Source organism: Lepidochelys kempii, chromosome 5 (assembly GCF_965140285.1).
Source record: "Lepidochelys kempii isolate rLepKem1 chromosome 5, rLepKem1.hap1, whole genome shotgun sequence".
Lineage (NCBI taxonomy): Eukaryota > Metazoa > Chordata > Testudines > Cheloniidae > Lepidochelys > Lepidochelys kempii.
Genome location: NC_136384.1, coordinates 25830986 through 25840953, shown reverse-complemented (window position 1 = coordinate 25840953; position 9968 = coordinate 25830986). Strand labels below are relative to the sequence as shown.

Below are 9968 nucleotides of genomic sequence, written 5' to 3'. Positions count from 1 at the left end.
ATACACATCCCTTCCCTCTAGGCAGATGATTCCTGCTTCTAGTGGGAGTAATGTGAGTAAAGAGGTCATGCATGTAGCCATGCTACAGCCAAGTGGAATATGGGCACAAATCAATGCTATTGTTGTAGCGTTTATGACCATTTTGATTAATGGCCAAATGGCAAAATACCAGCATTTGTCCCAAAGGTCTGCTGTAATCTGACTTTTTCTATGATTTGGCTTTGCATACTCAACACTCGCAGGGATGGTTTGTACTGAATGGATAGCTGAGACGGAGTGTGAAGTGGAAAGTTACAGGTATGCTTAGGAGTAAACCTTTCCAAGTACAGGCTGAGGTCAGGCAAACTATGAGCAGTATCCCAACAGTTCTCTCAAACAAGAGCAAACAAAGCTTCAGTCCTTGTAAACTATTTAGAGCTAAGTGAAACTCAGCAGTTTTGGTTGGCAGGGGTTCCAGCTTTGTTCTGACTTCAGTTTGTGTGGGGTTTGCACCCCACTGAGTATTAAAACAAAACCTCAAAGGGAAACTCAGCCAAATTCCTACTCAAAATCATAACTTGGCCAAGGCTCACTCACATCTTGATCCAGGCTTTTTAAGGTTTGAAAATCTGAGCAATCCCTCCTAGTGAAGAGTAGCCCAAAATTTGGGTTTGTAATGAAATACAAAACCAAGTATCAGAGGGGTAGCCGTGTTAGTCTGTATCCACAAAAACAACGAGGAATCTGGTGGCACCTTAGAGACTAACAGATAATCTGTAATTTTCACTCCAGGCATCTGAAGAAGTGGGGTTTTTTACCCAGGAAAGTTTATGCCCAAATAAATTTGTTAGTCACAAAACCAAGTGAACATTGCCTGGTTCAGATTTAATCATGAATGTTTTGAAAAACTCTAAAAATATTATTGTTCCCTCATTTGAAAATAGTGGACCAATATTTGTGGAGTAGAGTCAGCCAGAGCTGCATGCTCTGCCTGATATCACCACCACAGAGCTGAGTCAAATCCTAGGGATAGTCACTAATTTTCTCCCCAAGCCAGGGTGCAGAATTTGGCCCGCTCATGGTCTCTGTATGGAGGGTGTGTTCCTCTGGTCTCGCTAAAGAACAAAGCTCCAAAATTATTCTTTTTATAATTCATCCCAAGGATACTCACTCTTTAAGTACACACAATACCAGTGAATCACAGACACCTCTGGAAAGGGTGGAAGCAAGCAGAGCAGAGGGAAGGAAAGGGATGAAATTTTACCCTGGCTGAAGAAGCACATCTTAGTGGATACTCTGTGAGCCCAAAGACAAATTCCAAACAAAACCTATTGAACTGTTTTGTTCGTTTTGGAAATGTAACAGATAGTTTGATGACAGTTTAATTTTTTTTGTCGGTTCTAATTAAAAGCACTTCCTCATTTTTTCAAGTAGAATTTTGCAGGCACTGGGGGACAAACACATTGGAAAGAATGGGACTCTCATTGCACACTTGCTTCTTTCCTGCATGTCCTGTAAGACCTGTCTAAAACACATTATTATGAATGTCATCTCACACTGACTCAAGCTTAAGATACTCAGGATCTTTAAAAAAGCTGTATATTTCAAAATGTCATAGTCATAGAGTCATAGAATCATAGAATAGCAGGGTTGGAAGGGATCTCAGGAGATCATCTAGTCCAACCCCCTGCTCAAAGCAGGACCAATCCCCATCATCATAATGATACCCATAAACTATCCATCATCATAATGATACTCATATGGGGGCAACCCACCAAATGGGCCCCAACCTGTTCCCTTTGACATTATTAGCAAAACTCACATTGGATTCAGTGGGAACAAGATAAAGCCTTGAATTATAGAAATGTAAGGCTGGAAGGGATCTTGAGAAGTCACCTAGTCCAGCCCCCTGTGCTGTGGAAGGACCAAATTGCATGTCAGGGATGGTGTAGGTTGCTTGTCTAACCTGTTGTTAAAAACCTCCAATGGCAGGTTTCCACATCCTCTGTTGGAAGTCTAGTCCAGAGTTTAACTACCTTTATAGTTAGAAAGTTTTTCCTAATATCTAACCTAAATCTGTGCTGCAGATTAAGCCCATGACTTCTTGTCCTACCTTCAGTGGATATGGAGAACAATTGATCACAGTCCTTCACATATTTGAAGACTGTTATCAGGTCCCCCCTCAGTCTTCTTTTATCAAGACTAAACACGTCCAGTTTTTTAAATCTTTCCTCATAAATCAGGTTTTCTAAACCTTTTCTCATTTTTGTTGCTTTCCTCTGAACTCTCTCTAACTTATCCATATTGCTCCTAAGGTGTGAAGCCCAGAATTGGCTCCAGCTGAGGCCTCACCAGTGCCAAGTACAACATGACAATTACCTCCTGTGTCTTACATACGACACTCCTGCTAATATACCCCAAATTGATATTTGCATTTTTTGCAGTGATCCACTATTACTCCCTGATCCTTTTCAGCAGTACTACCACCTAGCCCGTTAGTCCCCATTTTGTGGTTTGATTGTGCATTTGATTTTGAGCATTTGCTTTTTCCTTCCTAAGTGTAGTATTTTGCACTTGTCTTTATTGAATTTTATCTTGTTGATTTCAAACCAATTCTCTAATTTGTCAAGATTGTTTTGAATTCTAATCCTGTCCTCCAAAGTGCTAAGCAACAAATCCAACCTCACACTAAATGTAAAATAAAATTATACAGTCAATATCTGTTTGTCTGCCTTCAGAAAAGCAGACTTTGATTTCCTCAGGGAACTGCTAGGCAGGATCCCCTGGAGGAATATCATGAAGAGGAAAGGAGACCAGGAGAGCTGGCTGTATTTTATAGAATCCTTATTGAGGTTGCAGGAACAAACCATCCCAATGTGTAGAAAGAATAGTAAATATGGCAGGCGACCAGCTTGGCTTAACAGTGAAATCCTTGCTGATCTTAAACACAAAAAAGAAGCTTACAAGAAGTGGAAGCTTGGACAAATGACCAGGGAGGAGTATAAAAATATTGCTCAGGGGTGCAGGAGTGAAATCAGGAAGGCCAAATCACACTTGGAGTTGCAGCTAGGAAGGGATGTTAAGAGTAACAAGAAGGGTTTCTACAGGTATGTTAGCAACAAGAAGAAGGTCAGGTAAAGTGTGGGCCCCTTACTGAATGGGGGAGGCAAACTAGTGACAGAGAATGTGGAAAAAGCTAATGTACTCAATGCTTTTTTTGCCTCTGTCTTCACGAACAAGGTCAGCTCCCAGACTACTGCACTGGGCAGCACAGTATGGGGAGGAGGTGACCAGCCCTCTGTGGAGAAATAAGTGGTTCAGGATTATTTAGAAAAGCTGGTTGAGCACAAGTCCATGGGGCCAGATGCACTGCATCTGAGGGTGCTAAAGGAGTTGGCAGATGTGATTGCAGAGCCATTGGCCATTATCTTTGAAAACTCATGGTGATCGGGGGAGGTCCCGGATGACTGGACAAAGGCTAATGTAGTGCCCACCTTTTAAAAAGGGAAGAATGAGGATCCAGGGCCAGTCAGCCTCACCTCAGTCCCTGGAAAAATCATGGAGCAGGTTCTCAAGGAATTAATTCTGAAGCACTTAGAGCAGAGGAAAGTGATCAGGAAAAGTCAGCATGGATTCACCAAGGGCAAGTCATGCCTGACTAACCTAATTGCCTTCTGATGAGATAACTGGCTCTGTGGATGAGGGGAAAGTAGTGGACATGTTATTCCTTGACGTTAGAAAAGCTTTTGATATGGTCTCCCACAGTATTCTTGCCAGCAAGTTAAAGAAGTATGGGCTGGATGAATGGACTATAAGGTGGATAGAAAGCTGGCTAGATCATCGGGCTCAACGGTTAGTGAACAATTTCTCCATGTCTAGTTGGCATCTGGTATCAAGCGGAGTGCCCCAAGGATTGGTCCTGAGGCCGGTTTTGTTCAATATCTTCATTAATGATCTGGAGGATGGCGTGGATTGCACCCTCAGCAAGTTTGCAGATGATACTAAACTGGGAGAAGTGGTAGATACGCTGGAGGGTAGGGATAGGCTACAGAGGGACCTAGACAAATTAAAGGATTGGGCCAAAAGAAATCTGGTGAGGTTCAACAAGGACAAGTGCAGAGTCCTGCACTTAAGACGGAAGAATCCCATGCACTGCTACAAACAAGGGACCGAGCAGCTAGGTGGCAGTTCTGCAGAAAAGGACGTAGGGGTTACAGTGAACGAGAAGCTGGATATGAGTCAAAAGTGTGCCCTTGTTGCCAAGAAGGCTAACGGCATTTTGGCTGTATAAATAAGAGTATTGCCAGCAGATTGAGGGATGTGATCATTCCCCTCTATTTGGCATTGGTGAGGCCTCATCTGGAGTATTGTGTCCAGTTTTGGGCCCCAAACTACAAGAATGGTGTGGAAAAATTGGAGAGTCCAGCGGAAGACAACAAAAATGATTAGGGGGCTGGAGCACTTGATTTATGAGGAGAGGCTGAGGGAACTGGGATTATTTAGTCTGCAGAAGAGAAGAATGAGGGGAGATTTGATAGCTTCTTTCAACTACCTGAAAGGGGGTTCCAAAGAGGATGGATCTAGACTGTTCTTAGTGGTAGCAGATGACAGAACAGGGAGTAATGGTCTCAAGTTGCAGTGGGGGAGGTTTAGGTTGGATATTAGGAAAAACTTTTTCACTAGGAGGGTGGTGAAACACTGGAATGGGTTACCTAGGGAGGTGGTGGAATCTCCTTCCTTAGAAGCTTTTAAGGTCAGGCTTGACAAAGCCCTGGCTGGGAAGATTTAGTTGGTGATTGGTCCTGCTTTGAGCAGGGGGTTGGACAAGATGACCTCCTGAGGTTCCTTACAACCCTGATATTCTATGATTCTATCTGTCCAAGTTTTTACACAATGGCATCTGATCACTTTAAAAACAGATATATTAAATTCTGACTTGAAGTCTGTCACTAGACTTGAGTTTTCTCTTCTCTTCCTCTTTCCAACAGAAGGACAATTTTTTCACAAAGTTATTCTATCCGGTGTTCATGTTTGGGGACCTTGGCTATGAAAGTTGAAGGAACTTCTGCCACTGCTGTGTTATGTTGGCACCTTAGAGACTAACCAATTTATTTGAGCATGAGCTTTCGTGAGCTACAGCTCACTTCATCGGATGCATACCGTGGAAACTGCAGAAGACATTATATACACACAGAGACCATGAAACAATACCTCCTCCCACCCCACTGTCCTGCTGGTAATAGCTTATCTAAAGTGATCATCAAATTGGGCCATTTCCAGCACAAATCCAGGTTTTCTCACCCTCCGCCCCCCCCCCCCCCCACAAACTCACTCTCCTGCTGGTAATAGCCCATCCAAAGTGACCACTCTCTTCACAATGTGTATGATAATCAAAGTGGGCCATTTCCAGCACAAATCCAGGTTCTCTCACTCCCTCACCCCCCTCCAAAAACCACACACACAAACTCACTCTCCTGCTGGTAATAGCTTATGGATAACATAATAGCTTATGGATAATAGCACTTTGGATAAGCTATTACCAGCAGGAGAGTGAGTTTGTGTGTGTGGTTTTTGGAGGGGGGTGAGGGAGTGAGAGAACCTGGATTTGTGCTGGAAATGGCCCACTTTGATTATCATACACATTGTGAAGAGAGTGGTCACTTTGGATGGGCTATTACCAGCAGGAGAGTGAGTTTGTGGGGGGGGGGGGGCGGAGGGTGAGAAAACCTGGATTTGTGCTGGAAATGGCCCAATTTGATGATCACTTTAGATAAGCTATTACCAGCAGGACAGTGGGGTGGGAGGAGGTATTGTTTCATGGTCTCTGTGTGTATATAATGTCTTCTGCAGTTTCCACGGTATGCATCCGATGAAGTGAGCTGTAGCTCACGAAAGCTCATGCTCAAATAAATTGGTTAGTCTCTAAGGTGCCACAAGTACTCCTTTTCTTTTTGCGAAGACAGACTAACACGGCTGTTACTCTGAAACCTGTGTTATGTTGCTAAATTATTATTGAGGCTGCTTAAAAGAGCTGCTGTGCTGCATTTGCTAGACTCCAGGGGACTAGAATCTACATTGCATTACAATGGAAAAATTGTTGAATATTAAGAAATCAATACAAATATCCCAAATGAGACTTAATCAGACTAATGTTCAGTTCATATGCTACTATATCCTCTATGTCTATGGGAAATTATAGCCCATTTTCCTATACTCCATTTTCCTATAATAGCCTATATTGAATGTACAATAACCAGAATGCTCAAATCTCTCTTAGAGAGGATATGGGCAAATAGTAAACCAACTACACATCTTTTGGTTGCATCTAATGTTGGGGTTGTATTAAATCCTAAATCATAGCAAATACATTTCAAGTATCATTTAATACCAATAAAAAGAATGCATATGTAGCTGGTGGAAACCCTGGGCACTAGATTTTTGTGGACCAAGGGTTTGGTGGGATTCAACCAAAAATTAGGCATTGATATGTATAGTGCAATAGTGATAACATCCACAGTTGCATCAGATAGGATTGAAATATATTAGAAGGCATATGAACCCTTGTGCTGCATGACAGAAGATATCCTCTAGCTCAAAGATATCTGTAAAGATATCATTCCATAACTGTCCACCTTGTGTTTTCTTGCACTTTTCCTGAAACATCTGGTTCCTGGCACTGTGAGTCAAGATACTGGACTAGATGAACCTATATCTGATCCAGTATGGCAATTTCAGTGTCCCTATGTTCTAATCAAAAGCCTTATAATTACATTTTGGGAGACATTCCAATAGAACTCACTCATTCTAAAGAAGGATATTTATTCTGAATACTAACAATAGCAAATAAAATGTATATCAATTGGAGTCAGACACAATCTTTTTTTAATTGTCTCAGTTGAAATGGAATATTTGATGAAATTGTTATTGTATTCTGATGTTTTGTCTCAATCCTTCTTAGAAGTGGTCCAGCGGCTTGTTTAATCCCATGATTTGCAGGATAATTCTTGCCTCTAAGCATGATCTAAATCCCAGTGAAGCCAATGGAAAGACACAATTGGCTTTGAACTAGGCCCTGTGAAGAGAAATTGTACAAGAAGATGTTTTCCATGTAATATATTATTCCTAAACAAATAAAAACAATTGTTAAGTGTGTTTCAGTGAAGTCCAGCAATATTATGCTCTTTATAAAAACTGCATGTTTTAAAAAGAATCCCCCAAATTAGAGTGTCATTGACCAGTTACAGAATTCAGTCAGTTCCGCACCACTACATAAATCTTCCTTGGTCACTATTATCCCCGATTTACATTGCCCACCCAACCTTAACTTTGTCCTTAACATTTGGAAAAATAGATGCAGAAGGAGATTACTGGAAATTGATCTCTTGAATAGAAAATAGAATTTTATCGTCTTCTAGCAATTTGTTATTTTGACTTTTGTGTATATTTGCAAGATTAACATTCAGTGGGCAGTGTAAATCAGGTTGGGTGACACTGGGCAGTGAAGGCTTACAGGGATCCCTTAGCCATTCATTTCTAGACAGTCTAAGGTTTTTTGAAAGGTGTAGGATTTTTGTAAAGAAAGTTGAGTATAGCTGGACTCCACTGAAACACATTTTCATTCTTAATTCTTATTTTAGCAAAATATGTTGTGTAGGAATTTGCCTGCTTTTTAATGAGTCCCAGAATTTTTTGAATGGGCTGGCATATAAGGTTCGTGGCAGCCCTGCTTTCACACACCTTATGTGTCACAACAAAGCAAAGACATCTCTCTTGCACAAGAACTAAAAGACGTTTCTCCTCAGCAAGGCCATGAAAGCAAAACAAATGTGGTGTTTCTAGTCCAAGCCATTTTTTAGATATGATGAGCCAAAATAAGTTAAAAATGTTTTTAAAAAGGTACATTTTCAAAACATTATAATATAAAAGCTCTTTTTCTGATTTTTACCTTGCTTCCCAGAAAAGCTCTACTCTGAAACAAAATCAAGTGTGCAAAATTTCAGGAAGTTGAGGAGGAGTTAGTCAATTGGGTCACCTGCTTCATTTTTAACTAGTGCCATTCTTTAGTAAATTCTAATTGTCATTCAGAATTGTTCCATACTTGTTATGGAAAATATTAGTCATACAAATACCAAATACTGATTGTTTTGCATGGATGGGGATTACATTATTGCACTTTTTCTTTCTAAAGAAAAATGTCAGTAAATAAGAAGCTTTATAAAAAACCATTCTGTGTTTATAAATGTAAATATAGAACTACACCCCTTTCCTACCATCAGAAATCCTCAACTCATCTCCATCTTCTTCTTCTTGCCGCTGGCCATATATCCCAATTTAGGCTCATCCTTTACATCCATCCTCTCCTCTTCTGTGCTCTCCCAGCCCACACATTCTTCCTTTCTCAGGGTTCCCCCATGCAGCTCCCCACTTCCAGCTAGTGGGATACTTTCTTCAAATCCTTGGTTGGAAAGGATGTGGTAGTAGAACTAAAGGATGATTTGAGTATCTGTGGGTATGTCTATGCAGCAAAGAAAAATCTGCAACTGGCTTATGCCAGTTGACTCAGGCTTGTGGGGTAGGAGGATCCAACATCTAGGGCTCCAGACTGAGCTTGGAAGTCTATAAGCAATTAAATAGCCTCACAGCCTGAGCTCTGCGAGCCCAAGTCAGTTGGCACAGGCCAGTCACAGGTGTCTAGTTGTTGTACACATACGAGGCCCTCCACTCTGTGGATCAGTACTTGAATATCACGCTGACATTGGAGTGACTGACCTGGAGAAGTACCCCACATGTTGTCTGTCAAGAACTGCTTTATCCAGGGCTCCATTGTCTGCTATGTCCAGCTGCAGGCAGATGAGGTTGATACACAGCTGCTCCAGGATGCTGCTCACAAGGAGGCCATGCAGCAGAAGCAGTGATATTCTTATTTCAGGATTTACTCTTGCCAACCTTTTTGCTATCCCCTACCCTGTTTCATTTCATCTGCTCCCTCTGCTGCAGCTCCTAAAGACTCAACCCTGATCCACAACCTTTTATCTCCCACTCTGTTGATCTCCTTAGACTTGTTGAAGCCACAAGACTTTGACTTTACATTTGTCATTGTCTTCTCTTTGTCTCATTTCCCACAATTAGGTAGCTACCTCAGTATTGTTGGGCTCCTCTTCATTCCTTGTTGCTATTTCCAGCCTCCTCCTCTTCCTGCTCCTTCACCCCCTCTGAAGTCCACTCTGTCTGGCTCTTCTCCCATCTGTCCCCCACATGTGGCTCTATCTACCGTCCTCTTTTCTCCTGTTTCCCTGATTTTGATCATTGGCTCATTTTCCACCTCATCTTGAGTGACTTTGGTTTGTTTTCAGATGAGAGAGAGAAACAGGCAGTTAAATCAGATTTTTTTTTTTAGATTTGGCTGGGAAAGACAGAGAAATTTACTGCCAGGCTGAACTCAAATGTGCCGTGTTTCAGTTTGGATGGGACTTTTACCCTCATGCAAAAATAAGCAATCAAAAGTAGCACTGTTGTTCTAAATGGCAGAGACAGAGGGGATATATGATGTACAACTACTATTGGGTCCATTGGTGCATGGGTGTTTTTGGACATCAGAGCACAAAGGACAAATTGTAAAGAATGAAAACTATGAACTTACTGTTTGACAGCCATCCTGCAGTGTTATGCAGTCATGAGGTGGAGACACTGTGTCTGTGACATCAATGTATTGTTTCAGTTGAATTAGGGAAATTCTTGCAATGGAAAAAACTATTTAATAAATGAAAGGTCAAAGTGCTTATCTTTGAAAGGTCAAAGAAATGCTTATCTAGATGTCTTTTATTAATTCTATAGAAAGAGACAATTCATCAGCAACAAGACCTAAACAGTTAACTTTAACACAGATGAAAAAGGTTGTGACATATACCAGTGTCCTTGTTAACTGAGTTTCTTTTGGGGTTATGAATGGCACCTTATGTCTAGAAAAATCCTTGAGCAACGTAGCATCT

At 41.3% G+C, this 9968-nt stretch overlaps 1 pseudogene; it reads left to right on the top strand.

Moving 5' to 3' along the window:
* Positions 1-244: 244 nt before the first annotated feature.
* LOC140911924 (U6 snRNA-associated Sm-like protein LSm2) lies at positions 245-8894 on the top strand (annotated as a pseudogene).
* Positions 8895-9968: the final 1074 nt, after the last annotated feature.